Source organism: Manduca sexta, unplaced genomic scaffold, assembly GCF_014839805.1.
Source record: "Manduca sexta isolate Smith_Timp_Sample1 unplaced genomic scaffold, JHU_Msex_v1.0 HiC_scaffold_290, whole genome shotgun sequence".
Taxonomy (NCBI): Eukaryota; Metazoa; Arthropoda; class Insecta; order Lepidoptera; family Sphingidae; genus Manduca; species Manduca sexta.
This window is the reverse complement of record NW_023593911.1, coordinates 1-17376: the sequence shown is the minus strand read 5'-3', so window position 1 is coordinate 17376 and position 17376 is coordinate 1. Positions and strand designations below refer to the sequence as shown.

The 17376-nt window shown below is 35.5% G+C and overlaps 1 pseudogene; it reads left to right on the top strand.

Annotated features, from left to right (window-relative positions):
* Nucleotides 1–437: 437 nt before the first annotated feature.
* On the top strand, nt 438–5554 carry LOC119192541 (annotated as a pseudogene).
* Nucleotides 5555–17376: the final 11822 nt, after the last annotated feature.

The window sequence follows — 17376 nt, the reverse complement described above, 5'->3', positions numbered from 1 at the left end:
CACCAGCGTATGCCATAGTGCTGGGCTTTGTTCTGACCTGGTACGGGCAATTAGGAACCGGCCCTATTTGGCAAAGTATGTTTTCGAATTTAGGGGTTCTATTTTTTTTGTGCATTACAATTTTTATTCAACTTCTCTGTCATTACAACAGTGAGCCTCATTGCATGGAAGTATGGTTATAAATTATACGACTACATGATTGGTGTAATTATTTTTGGGACTATTTTATCTAGAATCGACACGTGAAATGAAGGAGAGAAAGGAATATCAGTAAATACAATCATCAAATATTTCGATAGCCAAAAAGTCATGTTAGACTATGCCGCTTAAACGCGCCATCGTAAAAAGTATTTACGTCCTTACTGATATTGACGGTCCTAACAAACTAAACATTCAAATACTCTTCTAAAATTAAAAAATAATTACTGTTACTAACACCCTAAACATATTTACAGAAAGTAGCTGGTACAGAGGTCACCTACTGCCGTGAGACATGGTGGTACCACTTGTTCTACCTCAACAACTACCTCGACGGCTCCGAGTGCCTCTCACATACCTGGTGAGTGAAAACTCTAAATAATTGACAGGGGAAATTAATGTAAAACGAATTGTTTTGTCTCGTATTTCGAACAAATTAAATAACATCCGTGCATCTAGTGGAACATTGCTGTAGCATCGAGTTCCAACGAGATGCTTTTTAGAACAGCCTAAACACCAATAGTGTATAGCGAACAAATTCAAAGTATTCCACATTGTCTTTAAAGTAAAGTTAAAGCTGATGCTGTTTTCATGCTGGCCTTCTATACAAATCATGATGATTAATTGCATTTTCTATTTTTAGGTACTTGGCAGCGGACACCCAGCTCTATATCCTTGGAGTGTTGGTGTGGGTCGTTTGCGGCTCCGCCAGGAGTAGGCTGGTGGTGTTGTCCCTGCTGTTTGTTGCTGGAATGGTCATCCCAGCTGTCATCACGTATATTAACGATCTAGACGGTGCGGTTATCGTGTCTCCTGAGTAAGTGCTTTCAACATTTTGGCAGTATCCTTGCAGGACATAGCTTTCTTCAATAAGATTAATTACGTTTCCGGGTTAAAATCGGCTTGTGTTAATATAGGTTATGGTTTAACTATGCGCTAAATTTATCCAACTTCCTTCTAACAATTATCAAAACATCAAACCTCTACACCATCATGCATCTTCAGAAACCTTCGCATTTACTATATTAATTTAGTTGACGCGTTTACGATAACTTTGTCTATAGATGATTCAACCTATGGATATTATAGCTATACCATTTACAAAACTGAAGTGACTCTGTACCCAACCAGGGCGACCCGAGGCTTCTATGTGCACGATCAGACGTACATCCAAGTGTATTCGCGAGGACACACTAACATCGCCGGTTACGTCATAGGGATGGCGCTAGGTTACCTGATCCACTACACACAAGCTGCGGACTTCAACCCGCAAAAATATAAGGTGATATTTTTATGCCATAATCTACTTTAAAGTATAGGCCAGAAACCATCAAGGTCTGATCAATGATCTGCATATCGTCTCCATAAGTATTTGGAAGGTAATGCCCGCCAACTCTCACTAGGCTTTGATGGACTGAGGGCTAAATCCTGTCAATATAGAGGAGGCCCGTGCTTAGCATATAATACAGGGATAGTAGAATTTTGGATGACCTACTGGTCTTAGGAATACGGATTGATGGGGTGTTTCAGCCTTCGGAAAATATTTCAATTCGATTTTCTGTATCAGAAATACAATTGTAGTAGAGTCGACCATTTGATGCTGTATACAGCACACATACACTTGGTTGAAGTCTCTTATTCAAGCGGCATCTATGAATATTATCTTATTTAATTTTTTTAGAAGTACCGTGTTTGTGTATGGCTGACGCTGCCGTTAGGGTTCATCGTGGTGGGAGCTGGAAAGGTCTTCTATGCGGACGAGAGCGTCCCTCGCAGAGAGGGTCGCAGCCGCCGCCCTCTTGAAGCCTATCTTTGGTTTCCTAGTGGCTATATGCCTGGGATCTAGCGTTTTGAAATTCGAAAGTAAGTTATAACTTTTTTCATATTTACATTTTTTTAACTTGACGGTCGACTTATGCTTACCTATAACATATAGTAGGATATATAAACCAAGAAGAGAGCAAATGTTAATAATTTTCAATTTTGAATGAAGTTTTATTTGTTGAACTAATAAAGTTAATGTATTTGTCATGCGACCTAAGATTCGAACGTAGAACCTTTCGGTTCAAATTCCAAATACCCTACCACTAAGCCGATGAGATGATTAAGTGATATTGCCAAAGAAAGAATTACTAGTTATTGCCTCGCCAGTCGTCTTCATATTTTATTGCTATCGGCTTACAATCAGGCGTAATATCCATACTTTAGGAATTATAATTCTGAGTAGCAACATATTTGTATCGGCCTGGATAGCGCCAACCATACACAAATTAGAAAATCCCGCTATATTGCCCCGTATTAGTGTGTCACTTTCCCGGATCGGTCTGAGTATATCCGGCTCTAAACAGGCCGGCATAATTGTGTCAACCAGCGAGGGGTATTCATGTCTCGTCAGTCGATACTATCTAAACCCTATTCCATTTACTATTAAGTGTCGTGAGGTCAAATTGCGTACAAGTTTAAAAATAAAAACTCTCTTACTGACAAGTTTATTAATTATGTCCACAAGAATTACAAATCGACGACATAAAATACTTCTGAAGAAAGCATACTAAATCTCTCTAACTTAATTTTATTAAATTCGTATTACTATTGAATTCAATGTAACAATAATATAGATAAATCATTTGAATATAGATTACACACTTACTCAAAGTTATAGGTAACATATTGTGACGCCTAGAGTCCATGGGGTAAGCGAAATGGTGTTTTATATTCCAACATTTCTAAAGCACTGCGAAGCAAGTTATTGCGGTCTTCATTAACATGAAACTTAAGATGTTCTCTTTTATACATCTACCCAGTAATTACATAAGCTACAATGTCTTCAATATGAAACAGGAGTTACATACTGCTCCCTGACAACGTGCATTGACCAATCCTCGCTTATTCTTAAGTATTTCTTTTATATTCAGATGTATACCGAGGCATCCTGGAGTGGCGTGGGTGGACGCCCCTCTCACGCGTCACCTACAGCGCTTATTTACTACATTATGTCTTTGTAAAATATTTCATTGGAAATCAAGTTACACTGCTGCATATATCATTTATGTTTGTGGTAAGTTTCAAATTGTAAATTTATTTATTAATAGACACAGCAATGATTTATCACACAAAATATGCATATGAGAGTACTTCAATACTAGGTACTTATTCTAGATGACAAAACTATACAGGTGTATATAACACTACAGGCAGTCCTCGTACTTATAGCGCTTGCTAGGTTCTCTAAATACGCGACGTAAGTCGAGACATGTTTTTTTCATATGTTTAAATATAAAACTCAAAGGTTAGGATCCACACGGACTCAAAATTTTAAAAATACTGCATATATAACAAAGGATATATGTACTTTATTATCAAAAGTAAGTTCTTAAAATAATATATAAGTGCGACAAGTGAATTCTCCTATGCTCGAAATCGAAACATCGCTCAAATCATCGCATCAAAACATTGCTTGACGTAACTTAAAACGACGTAAGTCCAGGACTGCCTGTATGTACAAATAGATGTTGACAAAGAGAATATAACACTACATTTCGATGTTTCTTGAGAGTACGCATTTATATCACAAACAAACCAGTCTTGCATTAAAGTATTGGCTAGTTCTATCTTCGGACTGCGTCGGTTGCGTAGTTGTATCCCGTGTGCGGTACGACTATCGCGTTGAGGTATTGGATTCGAATTCCGAGTCAGGCATTGATAATATATGTTACTGTTCAATATCAGCCCGGAGTTTGGAAGTGTGCTCGGTGAGGCCATAGCACTACTGACTTAGGTCGTGCTGTGCCAAATGTGGGTGTTATACCTCTGACTGCCCTTGAATAGTAAAAAGGCGTGATGCTATTTGTATGCACTTTTATCTTTGAAAAGTGCCAACAGGGACTATTATTTGAAAATAAGGTAATAATAGAATAGGAAGAAGAGCTGTGGAATTAACAAGGCGGACCCACAAGCAAAACCGAGTATAAAGAGACTGTATTACTAAATCTTATTAAACTTAATATATGATTGACCGATAATTCTTACTTATAAAATATGATTAATATCTTATTCCGACATAAAAAAGGCATCTTCGTATTAAATTAAAAACATAACTCTTTTATAAATGAAGGTAAATAAATCAAATTTTCAAGTGTGATGTGATTTATTTCCTACATTAATTTGTATTGTATGCGAGTGGACCCCGCAGGCGTTGTCCTGTCACGAACCGCATTTTATGTAAATTACTTTTCATCTTTTAAGTTTCGACAATTGTGCCACGTATCGGCTCCGAAATTGTCTTTTGGTTCAAGTTGGAAGAAAATAAAAAACTAAATAAAAAAAAATCTCTGAAATCTGTCACGTGATTTCGGAGATTAGCGTGTGTGAAAAAATATTGTGATGTTACCGCTGTGACGAATTCTATTAGAGCAGTTGTAGCGGCATTAGGCTGTATAAAATTAAAATTACTTTTTATATATTTGTTTTGTTTGAAATTTACACTTTTTTATCTTACATCTACAGTTACAGTAACTCACTGGATTATTTTCAAGTTTACAAGTATGATATTTAATTTAGTATCGCAATGTCAAAATGACCCAGTATATAGCTACGTTTGGATGCTCCACTTTAGCATGACTCCTAATAAACCTACCTCACCAAACCGTCTATCGGGCTGTCTTTATTCAATATCATTACGATACTACAAAATTAAGTAAAAATACTAATGTAACAATTTTTCTAAAAATCCAGAGCTTTATCTTCATGGGGACTATCTTCATTGGATTCCTGGCGGCATTCCCCTTCTATTTGCTCGTGGAATCGCCGCTAGCACAACTGATCAAGCTCTGCCTTCCAGTTGAAAGAGAGAAGACCAAAGAACCAGAAGAATGGAAACAGGAAACGATCACAACTTATAGTTCCAGAGAACATTTGTAATAAAAATTGTATTTGTATTATGTAGTATGTTCTGTATTTTTCGTTTTACGGGTATGGGAAAGTGGCCCTACTACATTTGATGGTAAGTGGAGTGGGGTCCAGGTAGTCAACCCCTCGCCAGTCGACACAATTATGCCGGCCTGTTCATACCGTATAAACACAGGCTGATTTCGTAACTCGACACACTTGTGTGGGAGGTTTTAAACCTTGTATACGATGGTCTCTATTCAGGCCAACACAAGTATTATAAATTAAATTAATTGCTGGATATTGTAAGACAATAAGCCCAATATTATTAGTTAACATATCAGCCCAATATTTTTTTGGCGAATTTCTTAAGCCTATTATAGTTCAAAGGTAGGAAGACATTCAGAAGTTGGAAAGACCTAGTATCAGAGATCCGTAGTTGTCCTACAGATGTAAGGAACCCTAAAAATATTAAACGATTAAAAAATATGTCGTATATCATTAAATCCATTTATTGCCGTCATCTGTATTCTGAGACAGACGCAATAAAAAAAAATGACAAGGATAAACAGCGAATACCATAGAGCACAGTGACGTCACTAATATAATCTGTGACATTTAAATTATAGTTTTAACGTACCAAAAACCCAGTTTCTGCGCGTATATTTGATGTTAAACATTGACACGTGAGCTAACTGCTCGACCATGAGAATGAATATAGCGGCGAGCGGCAACACGAGCGATTTTGTGCTGAGTGTTGAGCGGCAGCAACCAGCGAGCGAGACAAATGTGCGGAGGAATACATTGATATAATTGATATAAAAAAATGAGGGAATACACATCAATGAGGGAATAGAAAAGATGCGCTACACATAGCGGTGCGGGTAATAGTAACGAGCAGTTTTGTGTCAGCAGCGACGAGTGAGCGAGACGGATAAACGTGGGAGTAGGAAAGATGCCTGCCAGCAGTGCTGCCGTGCTGCGTCTCGCGCTCAATCAGCTCAGCGCGTTTTCATAGCTTCGCCCAAAGACATTAAACAGTATAGTTAGTTATAAACCGGACATAAGGACCAAATTTATGCTCCAAAAGTTATTATCTACGCACTGCGAAGACTATCATGCCGTCAACACCAAGAAACAGACTTGTTATCACAGGAAAGATAGAGCTTAGATAAATAATGTCTATGAACAAGGGGGTTAGAACTCTTTGGTTTTGCTCTTAGCGTACGTGGCGTCGGAATCGCGTCGCGCCGCTCATCGCTAAGCCCACCGTTCCAGCTGAACGATACGGCTCTATGGATGGCAAACGAGTTTCGACAGTTCATTAGCCTTTATAGGCGCAGAATGTTTAATTTACAGGTGATCAGGGTCAAGTATGGGCAATTTTATTAGGCAGGTGGGGCAAATAACCAAAGCGAGAGTGAAATGTACCTACTGACTAATGACGGAATGAACTTGGAAAAAAATGCACAAGTATCTAATCTTTCGAGGATAACAGTGTAAGCATAATATATTGAAAGAAAAAATATTTAATTAAAAGTTCCTCGCTGAGATTATTATTTCGCCAAATACACGTATAACATGAAACTGCATCTTAAAGCAATTTAAAAAATAGAATAACATTAACGTAAAATAACAAGGACAATGCGTTTAAGTATGCGTGACGTCTAGCCAACTGAATATATCTATCTATGCATATTATATAACAATGTCCCCAATAGCTGTCTGTCTGTATGTGATCGATCTCAAAATCTTCTGAACGGATTTTTGTATGGTTTTTACTAAACGATAGTGCAATTCTTGAGGAAGGTTTAGGATAGCACATTACGGTTTTATGTAAATTGACTGAAATATAACGATTACTGTTGAAGAGGTCGTCGTGTGGTTGTAAAAATTCTCGTGAGTCGGGATTTACGCGAGAAGAACTCTGTGACACCCTGATTTCCAAGCGGTATTACGCATAAGTAATCTTTATATTTCTAATTTTCAATATTGTAAACTTTGTTGATATTTTACCCTTTGTTATAAAAAAATAAAACATTTTAATCACACTTCATCTTATTACATTCAACCCGTAAAATCCCCGTCTCTTTTATTCGTAATTATTTTGTTGCGCTTCTTTAAAATATGGGTATTTGTATAATATGCAAATGATTATAAATAAAACGTAAATTATGTTTTTGTTTATCGTAACCGTTGAATGGGTGTCGATGGTCTTGCTGTGTATAGTGACAAATGTAAATAAAATTCTCTCTCAGCAAAGTATTCGATGTGCCATAGGGTAATTGACTTATTTTTATTTATAACTTTTATAAAATATGTACGTAGTATAAATTTCTAAAACTTAAGAAATCATTGAAATCTGGTCCAAAATCCATAAGTAATCAGCCATTGAAATTAGGTAGTAGTGGGTATCAAAAAACAGAAAAGGGACATAAAACTTACATGTGACGTCAGCGAGCATAACGATACGTGCGAAAGAAAGAGATGGAGCGATATTCCATTCGCTTCGATGACAATATTTGAAATTTCAATTCCTGCCTCATTTCATATCGATTTCTTTTTTGTACTAATTTCTGTTACATATTAAAATACACAAAATCAAACATAGTGAAATACCATATTATTTTATTTTCATTTATTTTGTACAGAACCAGTCGACGATATTTTAAAAATATATATATTAACTTATGTAATATTAATTTATAACTACAACCATTTATATTCAGCGTCGCAATAACCAATTGTTTTTATACACATATTAGTACTAAATTTTATTACGCAAAAAAATAGGTTTACACTCTATAAACAATAACTGGCGAAGTGTAGCTGCGATACGTCTCTGCCCATCCCTAAAAGAGAGTATAAGGCGCAATGGTATTCTTATGGTGGCACCAACTATCAAAAAAACAAGTAACAACAAGTATTTTCGCACTACTATAAATTTTGCAGTTAATTGCTAATGGATACATGTTTATAATAAAAAATACCTAGTCTTGCCATAAATATTGTAATAAAGAAAAAAGAAAATTGTTAACTGCAAATAACATTTATTACTTTTACAGTGTGTCAGTTTAATACATAAATATAAAACAATTAAAAATATAAAAAGCTTATTCGAAGTGGTCTCCATTGGCTGCAATACAGTCCTTTTAAAACGATGAGGCCAGTTATCAATAGAAGCACGCACTCTTTCCATGGGAAAATTCTTCACTGCCAATCGTATAGATTGTTTTAGGGACTCCAAATTATCATGGCGTTTAGAGCAAGCTGTACTCTCTAAAACTGACCACAAATCATAATCCAGCGGATTAAGATCGGGACTAGACGACGGCCAGTCTTCAGCTCTGATGAAGTCCGAAACGTTCGATTCCAACCAAGACTGCGTGGACCGAGCTTTATGACCCGGCGCCGAGTCTTGCTGGAAGGACCATACTTGGTTATTGAACATGGTGATGTTAAGGGGCTTAACTACCTTCTCAAGAATGGTATCTTGATACACTTGTGCCGATGTTTTGATACCTTTTTCACAAAAATATGGCTCAGTCACTCCTTCATAGCTAACACCCCACCAAACCATCACTGAAGTCGGATAATGTCCACGTTGCACTCTGTCGACTAATTGGGAAGCTTCCTTAGAGCTTTGAGCATAAATACGGTCATTTTGTTTGTTAAAATGTTGCTCAATTGTAAAAATTTTCTCATCCGTAAACAAAATTTTTCTGTGACCTCCCTTTGCGTACCGCTTCAGTAGTTGTTTCGATTTTACCACCCTATTCTTCTTTAAATTATCAGTTAAGAAATGGCCAGTGCGTCTCTTATAGGCTGCAAGTCCTAAGTCATCTTTTAAAATACGCGACATGGTTCTAGGTGCTATCTTCATTTCCCGAGATAAAATCTTTTGCTTTCGGACAGGATTTCTTCGAATTCTTTCCCTTACTGCTTTGACCACCTTTTTCGTACGAACACTACGTGGACGGCCAGATCTTTTCTGTCACAAACAGAGGAGGTCTCATTGTACCTATTAATAGCCCGGTACACAAACATTTTACTAATACCAAGTGTATGGAGAGTTTTAAAAATTGCATTTGGCTCCATACCTACTTTGTGTAATGCTATCACAGCGATTCGGTTCTCTTTATCACCCCACACCATTTTAATATCGCAAAATATTTTACAATGTATTGGCGCCAAAATGAGAAAACACAATGAACAATCGTATAAAAATGACAGATTCGAAATTCAAATGTAATATTTTTTTATAATTAAGTGTAACAGTATTTATGGCCAGACTAAGTATATTACATCTACCAAAATTGCCAATTACATCGCTATATTAATCATCATAAAATAAAGATGCGTTTATGTTTCATGGCCAAACCTGTTAAGAATTAGAATGAATGGGGAACGAGGAAATGGCTGTGATAGGCGATACAAAATAATGAAATTAAATTCAAGTCTCAGTAATTATAGAAACAATGATGACGAAACTATATGAAATAAATTTATTGGTCATCAGCAAACCGCTTCCTTGATCAAGCGGCTTCGTATATGCTGTGGATAGTAAGTTCCTGAATTTGATTCTCAGGTCGAGAAACATTGTTCTGGGTTTTCCGGGATTAGAGCAGGATCTCACACGTGAGGTTGCGTCAAATATGTAGCTGGCCGTAAGAAATAATCCGAATCCTTTTTGCAAATCGTTTGGAGAATGTTAATTATGCAACCCCACATTAGGTTGGAATTAAATGGCAGAGTAGATGTAGGCAAATAAATTAAGATTGTTTTAGTTACATTTTTTTATAACGGTATAACGCGCTTTCGCATTAAAACATGTATAAGCAAACAGTCGGAAATGTGCACAATATCAACGTAAGGAATACCTAGGGCATCATGAGAAACCGGTAATATTGCATTGTTAGCTTTATTCGTTGTCGGGTTTAAACAGCGCGAGGCTCCAGGCGGGAACAAAAATTAATGCCTAAATAAAAAAAATCGTATGTATTGCTTTGGCCAATAGCGTGGTGATCTGAGAAAAAGGTCTTAGCTGGCAAGACTACCCGAGACCTCCAAATAGCGAGGTTCCGTTCGATTGGACGGTATCCCCGACGTCCCACCTCCCTAAGATCGCGTCTGACTTTAATATAAAAAATTATGTGTCTTATAGTTGGTCCGATACATAAAAACACTAAATTATACTGTGCGGGCGCATAACTGCTATTTCTTCTTATGTATGCGGTAAGAGATAAATTTATAAATCTTGCAACTCATTCTTGATCTCTACCGGTTTTGTCATTAGCCGAATGAATACACACATTAACTCCGTCTGCCGTGTCGCAGCATACTTCGATTTGTCTAGAATTTAATTTCAGGTCAATAACATTAACTGTCCGAGTTAGATGAACACAAAAACTCGTTTTTTATGTTAATTTTATGGACACTCTTTTCATTCTAGTGCAAACGCTTGTTGGCTTTATCAGTTGCTTTTCTACATGAAAGTCGAAGTGGACTATTAGTATTTAAGGTCAAATAATAAGCATCTTAATTGGTAAGGGGTTTCTGTTTGGCTATTTGTTTTACCACGGTCTAGACTGCTGGCGTCTGTACAATAAAATATAAAAGAAATTAGGTAGGTATTGCTCAAAAGCAGTTTAAGTATCGCGAACTTTTGAGAACGATTCGCGATCGGACGAACATAATTTCAGAAAGTTTTTAAATCTTATCTTACTAACATAAAAACAAAATTTTGTAAAAATGTTTCGAACTTAAAATGGTAGAATGATTTAGAAGTATCAGAACGGTTGAACAGATTTGGATATAATTTAGATATAATTTAACCCGATAACTAGTTCCAGTAGAATGTAATTGGATTGTTTAATCTAATTTAAATACATGATGCCCCGACGCTATATTTATTTATTATTTAAGAACCTCCAACAAAGGATACACGGCATATAATAAATACAATGTCGTAGCATTTATACAATTAGCAATGTGACGTGCCTCTTCAATTATAGGAGACCACAGCATGCAAATTTATATATTACTACAGCGGCAAAAAAATATATTTGTTATTAATATTATTTAGATATATAAGTAGAAACCTAAAACAAACAAAAAAGGATAATACATAATAAGATGTGACAAAACATAACAACATCTTATGTTATAACATGTGGTGGTGAATGTGATTAATTATAATTATTAATTGTGAGTACGTAATAATTGCAGGATTTGTTTCCTGTACTTAGGAATGTCCGTGATGTCAAGGTCATTGGTTTTGCAAGAAATAGATCATGTTATAGATGACGTTGTGATTGCTACAGAGATTTCAAGCCTTTTTCAATAAACAATCGTAATCTCAATCTTCAATCCGATTCCGAGAAAGAACTAATCAAAATAACACAATTATAAACATGTCAAAATACTTTATTCACATTGGTCCATTTTTGAGAAAGAAGAATAAAGCGGTTAGGATCGTTTGTTGAATTGGCGATTAAGGATCCTCTGTAGCGAGAAAGAATATGAACGCGATCGAATCTCAAAACAACACCTTAGAAGTCATAAATAAATGCAGTGATAACTTGCATGAGACTAGAATTCATGCATTTTATACCGATAATTTCGCCTCTATTGCGTCATACTTATAAAGAACATAATTAGAATAGAAAAATCACAAATACATCATCTTTTCAGCGCTGGTCATAAATGAATAACCGTTAACACCGTTCAAAATTATTCAAAAACAAATTGCTGCAGAGGTTGTTGCAGTAAGTTGAAACAAATACAAAAGTGACGAGTTTTTAATAATATTAAATTGATTGTAGGTCTTTAACATTTTGTTGTTTATTATGGAAGTAGTGTTAAATACTAAACACAGGAAAAACCCAATCCACTTCAATTTTTTTTTTATTTTTATTATTCATTTGGTCTGATAGTTGCTTTATCTCGTTCAATAAACGTTAAATTGCTCCAAAATTATTGAGCTATAGATGGGGATTCAATAACAGCACCGATTTATTTTGACCCAATCTACATGCTTTTAAGAACAATACGTCTTCGTTTCTAGTCATTCTGTATAACTAGTTTCCTTACTAGTTAATCATATTAATCAAAAATTCCAAAATATAATAATTTTATATTGTCGACTCGTTTGTGACCACTTAAAGTTGCCCCGTGCGTCATAAGTTATTTACATCATTCATGACATTACTGCCACGATATTTTGTTTTGATAAAGGTGACCCTATATGTCTCATGTATAGAGTCTAGAAAGGTACCAACAAAGTCGCCGTCTGCCATCGGGCTACAATTAAATCATAACATAACTATGTTCACAGACATATTAAGTGTACGTGACGACGCAAAGATATCACCTTATCACTACATAGTATAAAACAAAGTCGCTTTCTCTGTCCCTATGTGTGCTTAAATCTTTAAAACTACGCAACGGATTTTGATGCGGTTTTTTTTAATACATAGAGTGATTCAAGAAGAAGGTTTATATGTATAATAACATCCATTAAATAGTGGAGAAATATTGCACCCGTGCGAAGCCGGGGCGGGTCGCTAGTAAATAATATATTAACATCAAGACAGTTTATATTTATAAACTTATTATTTTATAAGTACACGACAAAGGGACCCCACTGAAGCTGATGGTAAGTGGAGAGGGTCTAATAGAATCTCGACTGACGAGAGATGATTACCCCTCGACAGTCGACACAATTCTGTTGGAATCTGATATACACAGGCTGATACCGGAACGCGGCACACTTACGTGGGCTACTACAGCGGGTTTTAACACCTTGTGTACTGTGGCCGCTATTCGGGCGGATATAAAATACTGTAATACTACCTACTACCAGCAAAAATTACAATAGAAAATCTTAGTCTAAATTTTCTATTGAAATTTTAATCTCGCTGAATAAAAGTAGCTCCGCTACAAAATAGTAAATAAATTTTACGAATAATTTATGTTGGACACTTGCGTCGTCAAAAATTATTGAATTTGTTTGTAAAACTGCAAGCGTAGCATTTCACAATTGACTGGAAATTGACAGCTCTTTGACGAAGTCCTAACGTCATCGCCGGTCATCATGAAGATCAGCAAAATATCATGAAGATCAGCAAAATATCATGCTCTTTGTTGAGCAGCTTCTTCCTATCTAGCTGAGGTGATAATGTACAACAAAGGCATTGGAAATGGCGTACAGTTTCACGGACACGTTTCTGGTTGATATAGGGAATTTATTTTGGACTTAATAATATTTTTTCTCGTTTTCTCGTCGAACACCCACAAATTGTCTAAAGATCACACGTATTAATAATTATGACTCCGCCGACAAATATTTTATTTAAAACAATCCGTTGCTTGAAGTCCGCCTCCTGGAGACTAGTCATTAGCAACCTTGGAATTTTGAAAACCAGTACAAAATAGCCTAACAGGAAAAATAGGAAATTAATTCAAAAATACGTAAATCACAATTTTTATTGGCATAATCTTGATTTTATCGAAAATGTTTGATGCTCACGTGGAAGTCCCGGGCGTAACAATCTTTTTTCCTTGACCTTTGCATAATAAAGACGCCATTTTTATCCAGACGTAAAGAAATTGCACAATATATCTACATCATATTCATCCATAGCCCATAAGTCACGTAACTCAAAGGTAAGTGACGTCAATGGTTTTAAAAATTTCGGATCCCACTTAAGGTTGAAGTTAGGTACCGTAAAACATTAATGAGGATACCTGTACAAGTATAAGGAAAAAGTCCATGACAATCAAAATGGACTGTAACTTTGTTGCTGAGAATCGAAATTACGCGACATAAAAACATAACACAGACTTTCGTGAAGTCGATTTAATACATCCGAAGGTTGCTCCGATGTCAGTTGCCATAAATTATCTGATAACAGTATGCGAATATACTATATTGCTTATACTTTTACCTGTGCCCAAGATACAAGAACTTCTTTACTTTGTCCAGTTAAATATTTTTAAACCGACTTCTAAAAACTCAGTCATTAATAAACTGATTTGGAAAATATTTTTTTTTATTTTAAAGAATATACTTCCAGATTAGTCCCCCTTTTTTTCAGAATCCTCAAAACATTTTCCCAAGCTAAGATATAGCACTTAGTAATAATGTAGCTTCCTATTATCCCAGAACGCGACACAAAACTAATTACATTGCCTGCGGCCGTAACGTTCTTGGTTCGCTTTTCTCTGTTGGTGAACATAATATGTTACATAGGACCTTCCATAGCTGGTGAAATGGCGTGTAACACCTCTACCAACCCCTTAAAAAATGAAAAGACGTGATTCTCTTTATATGTTTATTAAAATTAAAGTATAAATACAGACACGTTTGTTTCCATCATGTTATAAAAACACGGGAAAAATTTACTTTATCAAAGCAATTAAGAATACTAAATCATCCAAATTGCGAAGTCCGTGTGGAATATCTTTTATTCAATTAATGAACGCAAAAACAGACCCGTTTATGGCAAAGAACACTTCTTTTTCCGCAGGTAAATCGCTTTAATATCCCTCATCGGTCTGACCTCTATACATACCCGAGTGTCGACCAAAACCCCGCAGTGGCCTTCGTCGATGCATAAAAGGCGGCTACCTACTTGACTCCATAAGGTAAATCACTGAGAAGAATTGGCGGTATGCTGCAAATAATCTGTGGGTATCTAGGTCGCAGCTAGCGTCCACAACACAAAAAAAAATCAACAATAACACCACCACGTGAATTATAAATTATGTAAATAAATAAAATAGAATTTTAAAAAATTCCCGTCCGGGGCACCGTATTTAAAACCTCTAATGATATTCATATTAATTATTCTACTAAGATAGTATTCTATATTTTTTTAACCAAGCCAAAATTGAAAGACCAAATAATTAGCTAAAAAAGTACTTCTTCGAAAAATTCTTCGATAGACGCAGTCACAGTTTCGCAGTCGGATTATCTACCTACTGCCTTGTATTAGGGATAGATCTAAGTAGATTTCGACTTCAGGTACAAAATGTTTGTTAGAAGAAAATAAATATTATACCTTTATTTTACTGAATTTAAAATAGCTCTACAATACAAGCAAAAGTTAACGAATAACCTTTGTTGATTATTTAAATTGGTAATTATATAAGTATATGATGTAGGTACTCTTAAACTGTTTGTTTGACGAACGTGACGCATATTTCTTTTTGGGGAAATTATCATCGCTTAAAAAATATACTGAGAATAAACAAACACCTATATGTAATGTGATTATAATTTGAATACTTTTGTTGCTTTTATCACAAATTAATACCTATATTTGTGATTAGTGGGAGAATTATATAGGTACATTAATTCTTTGACTTCATGAATGTTTTAATTACCTACACATAATAGGTACTTTAGTAGATAGGTTAAAGATTGTTTATTTAGAATTAAGATTAATCCGCAGCCTTAGTTTTTATTTTTCGATTAATTGGCCGCGAAATGTTAACTCAGGTCACTTTTTTTGCCTCGGGTTACCTTTTGAAAAATATCACTCTACGTCAACGAAGGCACATATCTCTGACTTTTCTTAATTATGTGTGCATTCTTTGTGAATTGTCGCTTGTTTTAACGGTGAAAGAAAACATCGTGAGGAAACCTGCACATCTGAGAAGTTCTCTATAGGCATTTCGATGGTGTGTGAAGTCTACCAATCCGCACTAGGCCAGCGTGGTGGACTAAGGCCTAATCGCTCTCAGTAGTAGAGGCCCGTGACCAGCAGTGAGACAGTATATAATACAGGGCTGATATTATTATTATTGAAATACTAAGCATTTTAGCTATTTACCTTCTGTTTTGAACCATCAAGTCCAAAGCAATTTCAACTTTATATGCAAATTAATTACTTGTCAAATCATTTCAATCAATAATAAATAACGTATGGTAACAAGAATAATAAACAGTGCCAATTTTGACATGCTTATTATAGCTCTAACCTTCGACCTTTGAGACAGATGCGCACTATGCATCAACGGGCAGACATTATTTCCGTTATGTATATGAACTTAACGAATGCTCGACGTAAATAGAAGCCCGAACTTCACATAGTTTTTTTAGTGTGATTTGTATTATAATGTTGTTTTTTGTTTAGACTAGTTTTTCTCCTTACTTGACTAATGCATAGATATTAATATGTACATTATATTGGGGCTATTGTTTAGAACAATATTTCATGTTTGTTATTGTATATTGATGTATTTTACATTAACCTGTTGTGTGTATTAATTAAATAAACCAAAAAAAAAATAAAATAAAAACAATGACATTGATTTTGTGTTCCTTGCCCGGTAATCAAACCCAGAATTGAATTGTTTACGCCCGACCCACCCCGGATGTGGTGACGATTAATAGACGTTTATAATGGAGGCAAAAACGTTCATGTTATTGTGTTTTACCCGCCGTAAAAATATATAATTATAGGATTAGAAATAATTTGTTAATACCATAAATATTTTAAACACAACAATTTTTATTATAACGACATAATGACGATGCCAGCCGCTCGATTGATGGTGTGCGCCCCCACCGCACGTGAAACATAGTAATACTTTTGTGATATAGTAAGCCTGTAGCCGTCTAAGATGTTTTTATTACATAGATAGGTTGTCCGAGCTCAATACTGGCAAAACGAAAGCAAGGTGATTGCCCGACATTCACTTAGTCAACCTCCAACCACTGTCGCGGCTAGTCGGCTTACTCACTTTTATATTTTTATAAATAAAATGCCATTTTGTGTTTTTAGACGATGGACGAATTATACTCCAATGAACTCTCTGTGAATGAAAAAACGTTTCATTTCATACGTTAGTAATAAGTATACCCTATTTAACTTATTATTTAGCTAATAAATGCATTTTATTTGACGTGTCATGGCCGAAGGGGCTGTCTACGCTCGGGCCCACTCGAGACCACTCGGACCCACGCGGGCCATATCATTGCGAGCTACTAGGGCTGTAACTATAATAAATACTGCGCTGTTTTATTCGTAAAACGTCATTGCATATCGTAACATCTTGGACAAACAAATATTATATATATAAGTATTAATATCTTAAAATTAATGAAGGTAGATTGTCCATTGTTGTGATAAACTACCCGCTTTTAAAATGTGTGTTTATTAATCTCTGAATAAATGTAGAACGTAACGCATGTATTTTATTTATTAGAAATCGTAATACACACTAACAACTACTACACACAAACACTACAATTCTAGGCACAGAGTTAAGTCACTACTTAAA